Below are 12,634 nucleotides of genomic sequence, written 5' to 3'. Positions count from 1 at the left end.
ATAATCGTCCTATGATTAAAATCAAAGTAAAATCTATCTATTTAAAACCTTTCCTAAAAATGACGATCAGAGACAATCCACCTTTATATAAAAAAAATTCATCACATCCAACTTACTCACAAAATCAAACACCCAAAATAGGTAAACTTGCAACAATTGATATATTTCCACAGTGTCATACCCCAATTTTTGACCTAAGGTCCCACCGACACGCGTCGCGTGACCCTAATCGATACGACTTTTCGGTGAAAATTTCGGCGCAGGTATTTTAAAATACCTCATTTTTGGTTCGAATCGGGCCCTCTTCTCTCTTTATTCCTTTTTTTAATTTTAGATTTCCATCTTTTATTTAAATTTTTAATTAACTTTAATTTCGTTTTTTAATCTTCATTTTTTTATTTTATTTTGTTAATCTTATTCTTTTTAATTATTTTATGTTAGTCTTTATCTCCTTTTTTCTACTATTTCTTATTTTTATTTTCGTCTTTATATCTCCCGTCCAATAATGTCCAAAAATAGTCCCAATACGAAGTGTTCACGTCCAAATTCATCCCAATCCTTTCACACGCCTATCCCTATCTGCGCAAGTTGTCACAAGCTTCATCTCCGCAACAAATCAGCAGCAGATTGCTTCTCTTTCTCCCCAAGCCAAGGCTTTCGGTTCCGATAAATCCCTAAACCCGGCACAATATATACCACCTCGCAAATCGCAAGTGAGGGGGACAAAAAAAAATCCAAGAACACGCACAAAAAGGCCGAAAATCTTCAATCAAAACCTGCAAAAAAATACAAATTCATCACAAACGACACATTTCATATTCGAGTTTCGATCACATATCCGAATCACAACCGCACGTAGTCAAACAACCAAATCAAACCCCTTTGAATCCAACCCATACGTCCAAAGCAACACAACAACAAACCAACGAAACCAAAACTCACGCAAGCTACTCAAATCCGTGCGACACGAACCCAAAGAATACCCACAATCACAATCGACGACAATAACCAACCATTCAAACCGACGGTCACAAACGCACACCAATCTGACCCCAACTACCAAAATCCATAAAATCGAACCGTACCACAACCGTAAGTCAACCGCTCATCAACCCGTGCAGCACAACCGGTGTCATTCAACGCCGACGAACCGTTCGCCACTTCACGAGCCCGATCACGCGTGCAAGGAGTCTAGGAACCCGTAATCTCGAAGAACGCGTAATCATAATCACAGATCGAAGAAGAAGAAAGGTAGTTCTCTATTTCATTTCGTTTGATTTGTAGATTTAGGACTATACATTTGTTTCTTAGAGGTTTTGAGGCCGAAGTGAATAGAGGGAGTGAAACCGATTGAAAAAGCAAAAAGAAATAAAAAAAAGTGTTAATAGCGGCGGCGGCGCCCCTACGGCGGTCGGCCGCCGCACCGTGACCACTCCGACTACCCTCCACCGTCGGTATTAAAAAGTTCGTAGGACGAGAGAAAACGAGAGAGAGGCGAGGGAGTAGGTTAGAGAAGAGAGAGAAACAAATGAGAAAAATGAAGGATTTCCATGTCTACGGCATATTTAAAGGCTCTGTTGATCCCATACCTGCTAGTCCACGTGCAAGTTGTACACCCTCGCCCTTTAGGTCCCTTGATCCAATCCATTGGCCCTCTGTGCTTCCCCTTTGATCAGATTAGGGCCGTTTGATTAAATCAACGGCCCGATGCGTTTATACTAAGCTTTTACCCGCCCTTTGTGCTACCGGGTCGACCCGACCTCTTGGTGGACCGACCCGGTTCGGTTCCCCGAAGCCCGATTCCACCTTTTCATTCTCCGCACACCCCCGATTCCCGTTAATACCTCCCCGACTATAATTTTTAATTCTTTTCGTACATTTCTTCACATTCTATTTTCGTATTCCTTTTTAGTAGTTTAGGACTCATATTGTGCATTTTATTGTCGTTCAATCTTTATTACTCATGCACCTTTGGTCTATCTTATCATGCATTTTAATTTATTTTATGTTATTGCACGAATTTAGAATGTATTAATAGGCCTTAATGTAATTTATTTTTCCCTTTATTGCACATAATTTAGAATGTAAATATAGGTTCAATGTATTTTATTTATTTTCTCGTAGACCATAGAATGTATTAATAGGTATTTTTGTAATAGCTTAGGCGCATGTGTGCGTGAGTGGGTGTATGTTTATTTCTATGCTTGTTAGTTTAGGTAAAAGGCCTTTGTGGTGGTCCAACGCCACCATGGGTCCTTACGCTTTTATTTCTTTATGCTCCGTTAGCTTAATTATATTCTAGTTATTTGAAAACAACAAACAAAAATATTTTCTTAAATAAACCTTGATCTTAAATCAAGTGACGTCTTTTTTTATTTTCTTTCCTTAATCAAACTTCAATCAATTTAATCATATATCAAGTCATTTTTCTTTAATATAAAAATACAAACATATTCATTTTGCCATTTGGCTTTTCCATTTTAAAACCTTTTCAAACTAATAAAAAACACACAACCAATCAAACGTCGGTTTCTTAACCACGAACTACATGATTTTGATCCCTCACGGGTACGTAGGCAAATGACTTGTCCTCTCAAATCAATAAAATGTAGATAATTAGGTCTTCCCTTTTTTAATCATTTCAAATTCTTTTTTCAAAAAATAAGCAAGTTATAGCACATTAATTAAATAAAATCAAGAGGTTCCCGTAGAGTACTACGGACATAAAGGGTGCTAACACCTTCCCTTTATGTAACTAACCCCCGAACCCTATATCTTTTTCAAATGGGGTATTTTGAACTTTCTTTCCCCTTTTCCCTAAAAATTAAAATGTTCAGTCGTGAAATATACAAGTGAGTCAAAAGCTAATTAAATAGCCTTGATCTCCGAAAAATGACACGACGAAATGGCGACTTCACCGGGGACCCCCTAAGAGGGTTGAGCCTAACTTGGTCTTATTTAATTTTTGTGCTATAACTTGCTTAAAAAATCAAAAATAAAAGATGGAAATACGTGTATATATGTTCTTCCTTCTTCTTTCTTCTTTTTTTTAACGTAAGTGGTGAGATGAGTCCTAACCCGGACTTGAGTAAAACATAAGATAGGAGTGGTAGACTCATAGTGGCATACCGAGAGGATTCTCGTGTCTTGTCACACGTGAGATAACCACACTTAGCGGAGGAGCTTGAAGTGATATATGTCGGTGGGTGTTGTCACGCTTAGACTTTATTACTCTTAAGTTTCCGTTGAACGCTAAGGACCTTTAGTAACCCTTAACCCATCTTGGCCTTTTTAGGACGTAGTGCGGTGGCTAACCGGGTGTTGTCTCGGTATTAGTCGACACACGATACTACACTCGAATTAGACTTTCCTACGAACGATGTTGGACCGGGTGTTGTCTCGGTATCCGATAAAGTTCAAAGGCGGTTGGAATTCGGGAACTTTGGTAGAACCCTTGTTACAAGTACAAATAAAACCATAGTCCTTACCAAATGGCGTTGTTACCCTTGACTCCAACATTGTATACCTTAAACCTCATCATGTTTTCCATGCATAATCATACATACATGCATCCATTCATAAATAGTTTTTTTCTCATCCATAAAATATCGAAGGACTTATGTAGGTTTTTTGTAAACATCATAGGAAATGGAGAATGTAAGGAGGACTCATAGGTATGAATTCAAGAAACCAGACTTGGAGAGCTTAAGGAAATTAGCAAGAAGATTGGAGGATCCGCATCATTTTCGAGGGCGGTACGGTTGCTTGGTCGACATTCTCATGACAAAGGTGGATGAGGGACTCCTCAATACTTTGGTCCGGTTTTATGATCCGATCTCGCCATGGCTTTACATTCCCGGATTTTCAGCTCTTTCCCACATTAGAGGAATATTCTCATTGGGTTGGTTTACTGTACTCAACCAAGTGCCCTTTCATAGCCTTGAACTCACCCCTAAAATCCGAGCTCTCGCAGAAGCCCTTCACCTTGAAATAGCGAGATATAAAAAATAAGTTTGTCCCTAGAGCCGGTCTTCGGTGCCTATCCTACAACTTCCTCTACCAAAAAGCCACCACTTGTCTTAATAGATCAAAGATTGATGCCTTTGAGTCTATCCTTGCCTTGCTCATTTATGGTATTGTGCTCTTCCCAAATGTTAACAACTTTGTTGACATGAACGCCATTCAAATCTTCCTAACTCGTAACCCGGTTCCCACTCGCTTGCCGACACCTATGTTTCTATCCATGAGCGAACCAAGAAAGGGAAAGGAACCATCATTTGTTGTGCACCTTTACTCCACATGTGGATCACCTCACACTTACCCCGTCCCAAGTTTAGGCCGAATATGTTCCATGGTCCCAAAAGTTCATGACCACTTACCCCTAATGACATAACTTGGTTCAACCTAGCTTGTGACCCGAAGTTATCATCGACGAGGTGCGGAGAATCCAACAACGTACCCTCCTCGGTATACGTGGAGGAATCGGTTATAGCCCAGTTCTTGCTAGACGTCAATTTGGATACCCTATGAAGATGAAGCCTATGTACCGCATCCTAGACAGAGATTTCTTCCTCTACAAGGAGGATGGTGCGAACCAAAAAGCTCAATTTGTGAAAGCTTGGCATTCCATTATCAAGATGGATAGGAACCGGTTAGGAAGGAAGTCGAATACCGCCCATGAAGCTTATGTCAAATGGGTCATTGATCGAGCAAACAAACTGAAGATGCCTTACCCTCAACGAAGGCTCACAACCTCGACTATTCCGTCCATGCCCTTACCTTTACCCCCAAAAACTCGGGAGGAAAGCCAAGAGCGGGAAGCCGTGTTAATCCTTGAAAATGCCACCTTGAAAAGGAAATATGATGAAGCTATGCTCAAGATGGAAACTATGAGTGGTAAAATAGAACGGCGGGAGCATGAGCTCCTCCGGCAAAGGAGCAGATAGCTAAAAAGGACGCTCGCATTCAAGCTCAAAGTGCGAGGCTCGCACAATTTATCGCAAGAAGGAGCGCATGGATTTCTTCGCAGGGCACACCCGGATTTCGAGGAGTAGTCCACTACAAAAGCTCAAGATATTCCCAGTTGTTTCACCACTTTATGTTATTTTCTAGCTTTTTGTGATGTACTTTGGAGTCTATCCCTTGGCTCGGTTTTGTTAAAAGGGAATTATCTTGTAGTACTTTAATTAGTCAATGAAATTTTCAATTATGATGTTTATAAATTTGCTTTTATAAGTCCTTCGATGAATGAAAACGTGTCTATTTTTGGATAACATCACGCATCATTTTGCATTTCACGATCTCTAATCCGTAGTCTCACATAAATTTTCTTCTCGGAGAAAAAGGTCGGCCCATTTCAAAAGGTGGCCCCACGTATCCGCTACAAGTCTACCCGCACTATCTACACTCGAGCAAACGTGAAAAGGAAGATGGATTTTCTCGAACAAGAAAACCAAGTGCTCCGTGGAGAAATGACGGCCATGCGGACTAAGATGGACGAAATGGCTGAAGTAATGAAGACAATGGCGGAAGCACGAGTTCGAGCTCAAGAACTAGCCGAAGGACAAGCTCAAGCACTAGCTCAATCACAAGCTCAAGCACAAGCTCAAGCTCAAGCACCGGCTCAAGCACAAGCTCGCGCAGGCACAACCACCACCGCCTCCTCCTCCGGTCCGAACTCGGCCGAAACATCCGCCTCTCGCCGCCGCCTCTGCCGCCCCTAAATGGACAATATGTGCCGATACTCCGATACACTCGCTCGCAACGTTACGCGCCTCGGTTCTCGCCTTTTACCGCCGGCGAAATACTCCGTCCCATTATGTGTGAAGCCTCAAATTCACCGCCGAAGGTCGTCCTTGGGGTGTGCCTGTTTGCCTCGGTGAAGTGTTCCGCCCTATCATGACCGAGGTACCGATGCCTACTCGTCAAAATGCAACTCATGTTCCTCCACCTCTGGTAGGAGCTCATCCGGCCGCTATGACTTATTCGGCTCCGGTGATGCATACCATTCCACAAGATGAAGAACCCATATACCATTCGGGGAACATGGAGAACTATGACAGAGTGAATGACTTGCAAGAAAAGTACGATGAGATGCAACGAGAGATGAGAGCTCTCCATGGAAGGAAGATGTTTGGGAAGACCGCTTACGATCTCTCGTTTAGTGTCGGACGTCCAAGTACCCCACAAGTTCAAGGTACCGGATTTCGAGAAGTATAAAGGGAACTCCCCGTCCCGAGGAGCATCTAACATTGTATGTGAGAAGGATGTCCGCCTATGCCAAAGATGACAAAGTCCTTATCTATTTCTTCCAAGAAAGTTTGGCTAGTCCCGCCTCAAAGTGGTACATGAACTTGGACAAAACAAAGATTCAAACTTTCCGTGACCTATGCGATGCTTTTGTAGAACAATACGATTACAATGTGGATATGGCCCCGGACCGAAGCGATCTTCGGGCTATGACTCGGGGAAACGAGAGAAGCATTTAAAGAGTATGCTCGGCGATGGAGGGATACCGTTGCCCAAGTCAGCCCGCGTATAGAAGAAAAGGAGATGACCAAGCTCTTCTTAAAAACTCTCGATCAATTCTATTACAAACGGATGGTCGGAAGTACGCCCGGGAACTTTGCTTTGAGATGGTTAGTATGGGTGTACAGTTGGAAGAAGGAGTCCGAGAAGGACGTTTAGTAAAAGAAGAAACATCTCGCGACCGGAACCAAGAAATGCAGGGAACCACCTCCCGAAAAAGAAAGAACAAGAGGTCGGTATGGTGACCCATGGGAGACCTCAACAAAATTATTCGGCCTATCAACACGTCGCCGCCATCATACCTCTGCCGCCAATACCATCCAACCACCAAATGGCCAACCTCAATTCCTACAATATCCACAACAACCTCAATTCCCACAATATCCACAACAACCACAATACCCTCCACAACAATATCCTCCACAACAATATCCCCAACAACCATACCAACAACACCAACAACGTCCATATCAACAACAACCCTATCAACCACAACATTCTCAACCACAAAAATGCAAATTAACCCGATCCCCGTCACCTATGCGAGTTACTCCCGGGGTTACTCAAAAAGAATTTGGTCCGGACCGAGCACCTTCTCCGGTGCCGGAAAAATTGCCAACATGGTATAGACTTGACCCGGACTTGTGATTTTCACCGGGGAGGCCGAGGTCATAATATCGAAAATTGCTATAGCTTTAAGTATGCAGTTCGAAGCTAATCAATGACAAGAAGATAACCTTCACGGACTCAGCACCGAATGTTCAAACCAATCCATTCCCAAACCATGGTGCTGCATCCGTCAACATGGTCGAAGGTTTCCAAAAGACTCACCTCATCCTCGATGTTCAAAGGTATCCGGACGCCTTTGGTCCCATTACATGCCAAGTTGTGCTAAGTGAACTTATTCGAACATGATCATGATGGGCTGCGAAGTATGCCTCCTAAGTCCTTGGGGTTGTCGAAAGTAAAAGGTGACATTCAAGGACTTTTAAACCGAGGGGAACTTGTTGTCGAAAGAAAAAGTGATGATGTATGTGTTATAACTCTCCGAGGGGCCTTTGGAAATCTTCTACGACGGTCGGAAGTCAATTCTCGCTCCTTTAGTGATCCGTTTGCTGGTCCTTTGCCCTACGCTTCGCAGAAGGCCATCCCCTACAAATACAATGCTACTATGATTGAAGATGATCGTGAAGTTGCAATACCACCCTTACCGTATGTGGGAAATGTCGCCGGAGATAGTAGAGTGCTAAGAAATGGGCGTATTATTCCTGTGGTGCTCCCAAAGAAAGCTAGTGCTCCGGTAATCGAGGAGACTCGAGCTAAAGATCCCGGTGCGGTCAAAGATGTTGGTCGGTCTAGTGGGACCAATGCAAATTCCGAGATTGATGAGATTCTCAAGCTAATCGAAAAGAGTGAGTACAAAGTGGTTGATCAATCGATGCAGACTCCGTCGAAAATATCCATAATGTCTCTATTGCTGAATTTTGACGCCCATAAGGAAGCTTTGATGAAGGTCTTGGAACAAGCTTTTGTAGATTATGATGTAACCGTTGGTCAATTCGGAGGAATAGTGGGGAACATCACCGCATGCAACCATCTCGAGTTTCGGTGATGAAGAGCTTCCGAAAGAAGGAAGAAGCCATAATCTGGCTCTCCATATATCCGTGAACCGCAAGACCGATGCCTTGTCAAATGTGCTAGTAGATACCGGTCATCCTTAAACGTAATGGCCAAAACAACTTATGATCAACTTTCTTACAAGGGTACACCTTTGAGACGGAGTGATGTAATGGTGAAAGCTTTCGACGGTTCAAGGAAAAATGTTCATGGGGTGGTGGATCCTGCCTATTACAATTGGTCCACATGTTTTCCAAATTACCTTTCAAGTGATGGACATCCAAGCATCGTACGGTTGTCCGTTGGGCCGACCCCGGATTCATGAAGGCTGGGCGGTAACCTCCACATTGCATCGAAGTTAGAATTTGTGCGTAATGGAAAGCTAGTAACTGTGAATGGTGTGGAAGCTTTGCTAGTGAGCCATTTGTCGTCTTTCTCTTTCATCTGGCCGACAAGTGTTGAGGGGACATCATTCCAAGGACTTGCTGTGGAAGAAGAGAATACCAAGAAGAGTGGGGCATCTATTTCCTCTCTAAAAGATGCTCGAATGTGATACAAGCCGGGAGGGTCCGCAAGTTGGGGAAAGTTGATAGAATTGCCGCAGAACAAGCACCGAGAAGGACTGGGTTTCTCCCGGTCAATCGATTTGCCCCTGGAACGTCGTCGTGCCAACAAGAGGTACTTTCCACAGTGCTTTATCAATGCCCCGTCGAAGCCAATGCTATCATAGAAGACAGTCCTGAGGGGATACCACAAAGTTTCGTGATTCACGGAGGGACTAGCCACAATTGGGTTGCCGTAGATGTTCCTTTTGTTGCTCACTTGTCCAAGTAATGCATTTGTTCGTTTTATGCTTTTTCAAAATCCTTTCGCCCCGCCCAAGCGAAAGTGAATTTATCTAGGGCCATTTGCTTCAAGGAATTATCATCAATTAAATAAAAATGTCGTTTTGTTCCCGACTTTCATTTTATTTTTCTCGTTTGTTTTGAAAAAATGGTAATACAAAAAACCAAAAATATATTCACCTTTGAAAAATCGCATTTACTTATTTTCTAAAATCATCAATCATATGTGCGGATTAAACATCAATGAACCCTTTGAACAACATAGCCCTATGATCTCTCCCAACTTTGAATCCCCCGTGTATGAGGCGGAAGAGGAAGAGAATGAAGAGATTCCCGACGAGATCTCTCGGCTGCTCGAACGAGAAAGAAAGACCATTCAGCCTTATGGGGAAGCAATAGAGGTGATCAACTTGGGTACCGAAGAAGACAAGAAAGAAATCAAGATCGGGGCATCACTTGAAGCAAGTGTCAAGAAGCGGGTGATAGAACTTCTCAAAGAATATGTCGATATATTTGCTTGGTCGTACGGAGATATGTCGTGTCTAGATACCGATATTGTGGTGCACCCTTTGCCGCTAAAGCCGAATGCCCGCCGGTCAAACGAAGTTGAGAAGAGCTCGTCCCGATATGGCCCTCAAGATTAAAGAAGAGGTACGAAAACGATTGATGCGGGATTCCTTGTCACATCGAGAATACCCACGGTGGCTTGCCAACATTGTGCCTGTTCCGAAGAAGGATGGTAAAGTCGGAATGTGTGTTGATTACCGTGATTTGAACAAAGCTAGTCCCAAAGATGATTTTCCACCGCCTCACATTGATGTATTAGTTGACAACACTGCAAAGTCCAAAGTTTTCTCCTTCATGGATGGTTTCTCCGGTTACAATCGATCAAGATGGCACCCGAAGATAGAGAGAAGACATCTTTCATTACACCTTGGGGCACTTTCGTTATAGAGTAATGTCGTTTGGGTTAATAAATGCAGGTGCTACTTACCGAGAGAGGTATGACTACTCTTTTCCACGATATGATGCACAAAGAGATCGAGGTTTATGTGGATGATATGATTGTCAAGTCGAGTGCGAAGATGAGCATGTCGAGTATTTGCCGAAGATGTTCCAACGGCGAGAAAGTATCAACTCCGTCCGAATCCTAACAAGTGCACCTTTGGTGTCGGATACGTAAAGCTTTTGGGCTTCATTGTCGACCGTAAAGGTATTGAAGTAGATCCCGACAAGGTCGAGCTATCGCAGAAATGCCCGCTCCACAAACAAAAACAAGTAAGAGGGTTTCTCGAACGACCGAACTACATCTCCCGTTTTATCTCTCATATGACCGCAACATGTGGGCCGATATTCAAGCTACTCTGCAAAGAGCAAGGTATTGTGTGGACGGAAGAGTGCCGGGAAGCCTTTGACGGCATCAAAGAGTATTTGCTAGAACCTCCAATCCTTGTCCCTCCGGTTGAAGGAAGACCTCGATCATGTACCCGACCGTGTTAGAAGATTCTATGGGTTGTGTGCTCGGGCAACAAGATGAAACCGGAAGAAAGGAGCACGCTATTTATTACTTGAGCAAGAAGTTTACCGATTGTGAGTCTCGATATTCCATGCTTGAAAAGACTTGTTGTGCTCTAGCTTGGGCTGCCAAACGCCTTCGTCACTATATGATTAATCATACTACTTGGTTGATTTCTAAAATGGATCCGATCAAGTACATCTTCGAGAAAGCTGCGGTAACGGGAAGAATCGCCCTGCGGGTAGATGTTGTTATCCGAATATGACATCGAGTACCGTACCCGAAAGCAATCAAAGGGAGTATCATTGCGTATCATTTGGCTCACCAACCGGTTGAGGATTATCGGCCTATCAAGTTCGACTTTCCCGATGAAGAGATTATGTATCTAAAGATGAAAGATTGTGACGAGCCGTTATTCGGAGAAGGTCCGGATCCTAAATCAAGATGGGGTCTAATCTTCGACGGAGCCGTTAATGTTTATGGAAGCGGAATATGGGCAATCATTATTACTCCCGAGGGTGCACATATCCCCTTCATCGCTAAGTGACGTTCGACCGTACCAACAACATGGCGAGAATACGAGGCATGTATTATGGGTCTTGAAGAAGCCATCGATTTGAGAATCAAGATCCTTGACATTTATGGTGACTCTGCCCTTGTAATCAATCAAATCACGGAAGAATGGGAGACTCGTCACCCCAAACCCCGATTCCTTACAAAGACTATGCAAGACGATTACCGACCTTCTTCAACAAAGTCGAGCTACACCACATTCCTCGTGATGAGAACCGGATGGCGGATGCTCTAGCTACCTTATCTTCGATGTATCAAGTAAATCGTTGGAATGAAGTGCCATTGATCCATATCAAATGTCTTGAGAGACCCGCTCATGTATTCGCTACCGAAGAAGTTGTTGATGAAAAGCCATGGTTCCATGATATCAAGTGTTTCCTTCAAAGTCAAGAGTATCCACTTGGAGCTTCTAACGAGAGATAAGAAGACTCTAAGAAGGTTGTCCGGCAATTTCTTCCCGAATGGTGACATTTTGTATAAAAGAAATTTTGACATGGTGTTGCTCGGATGTGTGGACGGGGAAGAAGCTGATTTATTAATGCATGAAATACACGAAGGCTCCTTCGGAACTCATTCTAGCGGGCATACAATGGCTAAGAAATTGTTGAGGGCGGTGCTATTCTTGGATGACAATGGAAGCCGATTGTTACAAGCATGCCAGAAATGTCATAAGTGTCGGATCTATGCCGATAAGATTCATGTGCCGCCAACCGCACTCAATGTTCTTTCGTCTCCCCGGCCTTTCTCCATGTGGGGCATTGACATGATTGGAAGGATTTAACCAAAAGCTTCGAACGGGCACCGCTTCATTCTAGTGGCTATTGACTATTTCACCAAGTGGGTTGAAGCCGCATCCTATGCTAATGTGACTAAGCAAGTGGTGGTCAAGTTTATCAAGAATCATATTATCTCGCCGCTACGGTGTCCCTAGCCGGATCATCACGGACAATGGGACGAATCCGAACAACAAGATGATGAAAGAGTTATGTGACGATTTCAAGATTGAGCATCATAATTCTTTGCCTTACGGACCTCGGATGAATGGTGCCGTCGAAGCCGCAAATAAGAACATAAAAAAGATCGTCCGTAAGATGGTGGTGACTTATAAAGATTGGCATGAGATGCTTCCCTTTGCATTACACGGATATCGTACTTCCGTACACACGTCAACGGGGGCAACGCCCTTCTCTTTGGTATATGGTATGGAGGCTGTACTCCCCGTAGAAGTTGAGATTCCTTCAATGAGAGTTCTAATGAAAGCCGGGTTATCGAGACTGGGTGGATCCAAAGTAGGTATGATCAATTGAATCGATCGAGGAAAAGCGCATGATTGCCCTATGTCATGGTCACTATATCAAAAGAGGATGAAGCAGTGCTTTTGACAAGAAAGTTTGTCCCCGTGAATTCAAAGAAGGTGATCTTGTGCTCAAAAATATTTTGACTTTCCAGCCCGACTCCGTGGGCAAGTGGACGCCTAACTATGAAGGTCCATATGTTGTCAAAAGGGCCTTCTCCGGTGGTGCCATGACTCTTCAAACCATGGATGGTGAAGAAC

At 43.5% G+C, this 12,634-nt stretch overlaps 1 pseudogene; it reads left to right on the top strand.

The window, feature by feature from the left end:
- The first annotated feature begins 10,319 nt into the window (after nucleotides 1-10,319).
- Nucleotides 10,320-11,860, top strand: LOC146922419 (uncharacterized; annotated as a pseudogene).
- Nucleotides 11,861-12,634: the final 774 nt, after the last annotated feature.

This window comes from Medicago sativa, chromosome 5, assembly GCF_051527215.1.
Source record: "Medicago sativa cultivar Bolivia chromosome 5, Bolivia_mono, whole genome shotgun sequence".
NCBI lineage: Eukaryota > Viridiplantae > Streptophyta > Magnoliopsida > Fabales > Fabaceae > Medicago > Medicago sativa.
The sequence above is the reverse complement of the archived record's forward strand: the minus strand, read 5'-3'. Positions and strand labels throughout refer to the sequence as shown.